The sequence below is a fragment of the Scyliorhinus torazame genome, chromosome 4 (genome assembly GCF_047496885.1).
Source record: "Scyliorhinus torazame isolate Kashiwa2021f chromosome 4, sScyTor2.1, whole genome shotgun sequence".
In the NCBI taxonomy this organism is placed as follows: Eukaryota; Metazoa; Chordata; class Chondrichthyes; order Carcharhiniformes; family Scyliorhinidae; genus Scyliorhinus; species Scyliorhinus torazame.
In genome coordinates this window covers 174,257,975-174,263,974 of record NC_092710.1, presented here as the reverse complement: position 1 = coordinate 174,263,974, position 6,000 = coordinate 174,257,975, and the positions used below count along the sequence as shown (strand labels likewise).

General features: G+C 44.3%; 1 long non-coding RNA gene across 1 annotated transcript in view; it reads left to right on the top strand.

Moving 5' to 3' along the window:
* Window positions 1–1,658: 1,658 nt before the first annotated feature.
* Window positions 1,659–6,000, top strand: part of LOC140411673 (uncharacterized) — a 43,590-nt gene continuing 39,248 nt past the window's right edge. The window contains exon 1 of the long non-coding RNA XR_011940947.1: window positions 1,659–1,794. This is a non-coding gene — a long non-coding RNA (uncharacterized lncRNA). The remainder of the gene's footprint in view (window positions 1,795–6,000) is intronic.

The window sequence follows — 6,000 nt, the reverse complement described above, 5'->3', positions numbered from 1 at the left end:
TCATTACTCGGACTTGAACCACGTGGCGGTATCATAAAGATACCTGGCGACTCGAGAGCAAAGGTAATAAAACAGAGCAATTGAACTAAGGCAAAGTTAGCAACAGGCCCATCTCCTTGGCCAAGCTGTTGGTCATCTGTCCTAATATCTCCCATGTGACTGGTGTTAAAGTTTGGGAACAATTCTGTGAATCGCCTCAAATGTGACATTTCATTAAAGGTGCTATCTAAATGCGAGCTGTTGTTGTTTATGTTATTCTAAAACTTTCCATCATACTCCAGGCTTTTCAAATGCCTGCATGGCATTTCTTATCCATGACTTTTTGACTCAGAGAGTTGCACTCTCATCTCAGAATCAGGACATCGTAGGTTTCAAGCCTTAATCCACAACTTGGGTGCATAATTCTAGGCTAGTACTTCAACACGAGAAAAAGATGAGATGATAAAATAAATCCTGTTCCATTGGCTCCAATGGATATTAACAATCCCAAGATACTAATTGGAGAAGATCAGGGACCTCTCCCAGTGTCCTTCCCAATGTTCCTTCCTCAAACAATGACACTAAAACAAATCAATTAATCATTTTTGTTTCATTGTCGTTTCTGGGACCTTGCTGTATATACAATGGTTGCTGCCTTTTTCAACACAACAATCATTGCAATTCCTGAAGTTCTTTGAAATATTGCTGAGAAGTGAGGTAAATGCAACTTGTTTTTTGTTCTCTCCTGTTTTTTCCCAGCTGCTTCAACTTGATAATGTCCTATAATGTGGGGTTTTAGTCTTTCACATATGTTTCTCACAGAACAAAATGACTCAGACATTAAGGTCAGTGATGAAGTGATGGTGGTCACTGCTGACCTTGTTGAAAGGTGCTTCCAAAGATCTCGCTATCTTTATGGCATGATTTTTTTAACCTTTGCTTACATTAATTTCATCCCAGCGTTAGCAATAAGGAATCTCTTGTGACGGCAACATTGATGTCCTCAAGCAGGTTAAACATTCAATCACACCGAAGAATTCTCGTAGGCAACAAACCAGGAAGTAACATTCACTCTTTGAAACATTTATGATAAGGTTGCAAAATACGCATAAGATGAACTCCCGCTCCGTTACCTTTACTGCAGAGGAAATTTGCTGGATCAATTAGTGGGGTTTCCTTTGCATTTCTGTTTAAGTTATACTGGTAGATGGGAGAAGCCCCGAGGGAATTCACTCCTCAAACTCTGTGTGACAGAGTCGAACCTATGTCAGAATTTCACAATATCTTGCATCACTGCCGCCAAGCAGACATTATGTCCTCAACCCTTTTTGCGAGAAGACACTTGGAGCCTATAGCAAATGCTGAATCACCAGGGACATAATACAACTGCAAACAAGTTTTGTGAAGCAACTTCCTGCATTTGGAAGACATGGAGACATTATTGCACAAGAGAACTTCTGTTATCGCAGAAAATTCATCAAACTAAAAGTAAATTAAAAAGTAAAGTAAAAGGTAATTTGTCAAGCTACTACAGGTGTGGTTACATGTAAATTGTTTTCCAGATACAGAAACCTTCACCACGCCAAAATGCAAAACAATCAATAAAACTTACAAAATTTGAAATTCAGTTGAAAAAATAAATTAAACCTATGATTTTCTTTTATCATACAGATACAAAAGAAGCATCAAGAAATGGTTTTAGAAATCTCAGTATACAGCCATAGCACAGACCAGATGAAGAATAAAGTTGCCCCTACTCTGCCTTAGTAGGGATAAACCTATGAATGTACACCTATGATACAACCCGTCAGAAAAGTAAGCAAGTGCGACCGATGATTTTCCGACGATTATTGTTTTTCTGGCTGCCAAAGATGTGGAGAATGTAAAGTGGTATGATATATTCCAGTCAGTCATATAGAGTGACAGGAGTTTTATTTTATTGCAACCTCCAGACTTTGCTCCATTTACCCAGATTTTGGACAAGCCAAGGCGTACTCTGGTTCCTGTTTATGAACCATTTGTTGCCCACAGATTATCAAACAGGTGAATGCATTCCTGAACAAGATAAATGCTCCCTGTCAATTTACACAGGGTACAATAAGAGCACAACATTGCTGTGCAACTTCACCGTACTGTTGATTTCCTAAAGGAGGTCAATGGTAACATTTCTGCAGTTTCTTACTGGCCTATATTGCCAGTTCTTGTGGGTACCGTGATTTGAAAGCTTAACTTTTTTGCGATTGTATTGTCATGGAGTCAGCAATGAAAAGCTCTTGGGCTGGATTCTCTGTTTCAGAGGCTAAGTGCTAAGGCCAGGGCTGAATAGGTGTGTTCTACGACTATGGAGGTGGCGCCGGCCCCAGTGCATTTCAGGATCTGTTAATGGGCTAGCACTGGCACCACATGGAACTCGAGAAATTCCAATCAAAAACAGTGTCCGATTCGCCGGGGTCGTGATTGGCACTCGAGAGGCTGACAAGCTGCGGCCGCATATAAGCACTCCACCCCCACACAGACACTCATTCCAGCCAACAAGATGACAACCCAAAGAGCAGCACCCCATTTCGCAGATGTGGAGTTGAAGACTCTGCTGGACGCTGTGGAGGAGAGGTGTGGCATCCTGTACCCCGGGTGGGAAGGAGGCTGGCTCTCACCACTGTACACCAGGCCTAGGTGCAGGTGGCAGAGGCCATGTGCGTCATGGGCCCCACCGCCCGGGCCGGGGGCGGGGGGGTGGGGGGGGGGGGGTGGGGTGGTCGGGGGTCACTCCAGGGGCTCTAGAGATTGGGACACCATTTAGCCTTGTTATAGAAGTTGACATTATATTTGGGGGTGGTGGTATTGTATAATTAGTTAATAGTTATGGCCTTTTACACCTCATTCAATGTAATTGATTACCTTAGGCATTGTACTTAGTATATTTCGTGATAATGATACCCATATTTGACAAGAGTCAATGAAAATAAACCTTTGAAAATAAGATTGATGCCATTGTCAAATATAAGAATAAAGATATTTTAGGAAGTATTTTGCAGGGAGATATCTTTGTATAAAGATTTTGCTAATTAATTGTTTTCATCACACTGGTTCCCTCATTGATAGAGTATAAACTGGCAAAAATAGATGCATCTGATTAAATCTCTGACATTCAGAAGAAAATAATAGTGATGGAAGTAACTGAAAGGAAATGGTACACGATTATTTTCCAGAATTGTATAAATCTATGTGAAAAGATCACGTTAGCATTTTAGGTCTGGACTGCAATATGTGGGAGTTTGGGCATCGCGAGACTATCCCAAACAAACATGTCTGCAGCAGATGTCACCATCTCCAATCTCTCCGGCTCAGAGCCATTGAGCTCGGGTGCAAGTTGGAGAGACTTCAACACATAAGCGATGGGGGTCGGGGTGGTAGGGTGGGTTTGCAGGAGGCTGTGGAGGGATGGGGGCATATTTGGAAAGCTTTTTTTCAATGTATAGCCAGAACCCAGGGGAAAACATGGTTTCAGGGAAGGGGGAACTGTGATGATAGGGCGTAAGGTAGCAGGAGATTTGAGAGAGGTTGAGGAGATCCTGCAGACACTGGACGTGCTCACTACCTGTGAGGGCAAGAAGAAAGACTGCAGGGAGGACAGCCACAAAACAGATCAAGGCACTGTAGCTCAGAAGGCTGTTCAAGGTGTGAAAGAGCATAATAGAAATGTGGTAGCAATAAGGGGCTATGAGAGGGATAGTTCACATTTTTTGCAGCCAAAAAAAAGACAATCCCGAAAGGTGTGTTCCCGCCCCTGGCAAGGAACATCCATGGGAGCTGAAGAACGGAAGAGGAAATCCAGTCATTGTGGTACAGGTTGGAACAAATGACATAGGTAGGAACAGTGAGTAACTTCAGCTGAAACAACATCTGGAGTAATGTTTTAATTTAAAAATCAGGCGTCAAGGGTAATGAAAATGAAATGAAAATCGCTTATTGTCACAAGTAGGCTTCAAATGAAGTTACTGTGAAAAGCCCCTAGTCGCCACATTCCGGCACCTGTTCGGGGAAGCTGGTACGGGAATTGAACCGTGCTGCTGGCCTGCCTTGGTCTGCTTTCAAAGCCAGCGATTTAGCCCTCTGCTAAACTGTGATAGTGACCACTATTGTCTTGTATATACCGCATACGAGGGGTATTACGGTAAGGCCCCTGTACTACAGGTAAGGGGTAGATCCCTGCCTGCTGGCTCCGCCCAGTAGGCGGAGTATAAATGTGTGGGCTCTCCGAGCTGCAGCCATTTCAGCAGCAGCTGCAGGAGGCTACACATCTCTGCGTAATAAAGCCTCGATTACACTCTACTCTCGTCTTGTCGTAATTGATGGTACATCATAAACCAGCCCCATAATCTCTGGATGATTGCCAAGCCACATGCAAATTGGAATAGGAGCAGATGGATACAGAGAATTGATATGTGGCTAAAGGGCTGGTGTGGGACAGGAAGGATCTCTGTCGGTGGAATGGGTTCCATTTGAACTGGGATAGGATTTGTATCTTAGCGGAAATGGTAAATAGGGACAAAGGAAAAGGGATCAAACTAGCAAGAAGCAGGAGGGATCTAAAAGCACCCTCAATGCAAATAGGGTAGGAGAGCATAGAAATTAATAAAGTAAAGGGGGAACAATGATGTCAAAGAAAAATATAGTGTTACATAATGTGAGTCTAAAAAGATGATTAAACATAAAATTAGACAAAATGCTGTTAAAAGTGAGTAGATGTTTCTGTACATTAATGCGCACAGTGTCCATAATGAAACAGGGGAGGCAATCATGGATTGTGAAGAATCAAATTTAGTCGGGATTACTGAGACATAATGACAGAAAAATGAGGACTTGGAATTAGACAATTCAGGGTATAACAGATTCAGAAATTATAGCAAGGCAAATGGGAAGATGAAGTTGCATTACTTATGAAGATTAACAAAATAGCAGTTGAAAAAGGGAAATGGCAATCAGCAAGATAAAAATATCCGCCTCCTCCAAACTGCCATCATCATGCCATGCCGCGCATCATTTCAATGGTGTTGGTGCATCATCGGCCGGCCCGCCCCCAATGGGCTGCGTTCCCGACAGCGCGGGACACGTGTGGTATCAGCCGTGCGGGAACCCGGCGTGACGGCTGTGGACTGTGTCCAGCGCCATCACACTCAGCCGGGATCTGTGCCATTGGCCGGGGATGGCTTCTGCTAGGGATGGGGGGACTGGTGGAGGTGGCCGGGGAGTGGGGGGGGAGCTGTGGGGTCGCAGTTGGCAGGTTGGGATTGTGCACGTCCGGTGTAGGTCGTCAGCCGTGTGCATGCGTGGCCTGGGACCTGGCTATTCTCCAGCCGTTTTTAGCGCGATTGCGGGTTTTCCACTTGGCGCAGGTGCTAGCCCCTCACTGGTATCGGAATTGGTGAGGGGTTCGCGTCGATTTGCCGGTCGTGAAACATCACAGCATCGGCACTTAACCGCTGAAACAGAGAGTCCAGCCCATAATCTCCAGGTGGGGTATGATGTGGGATTATGTGAACTTGCCCATGTTGCAAAACTCTGCATATTGTTAGTCTGTGGAATTCTCTTTCCTGTACAGTGAATATTTGTAAGGCTGAGTTCGATAGATTGCTGATTGAGAAGGGAGTCAAAGGATATAGGGCGTAACAGGAACGTAGAGCTGTGGCCAATCAATCAAGATCTTATCAAATGGCCAATCAGACTCGAGAGGCTGAATGGCCTACCATTGTTCCTAATTCATATGTTCGTCAGGCCCTACGGGGAAATGTTGTTTTTCCCCTGCACCAGGCTTCGCCCCAGCCCAAACCACAGTGCCCTGGCTGCCACCTGAAACCCCACACCAGACAGGTATTAACCAAATGGAAGACTCATCCGAGAGATGGTAATGAGACAGAGTTAAGATGATCTTGGTATCGTGGCCAGTGGAGCTAGCCATTCACCCCACCACTCCCTTATTGAAATTGGCCCTGACTTAAAATTGTAACTCATATAAATTTG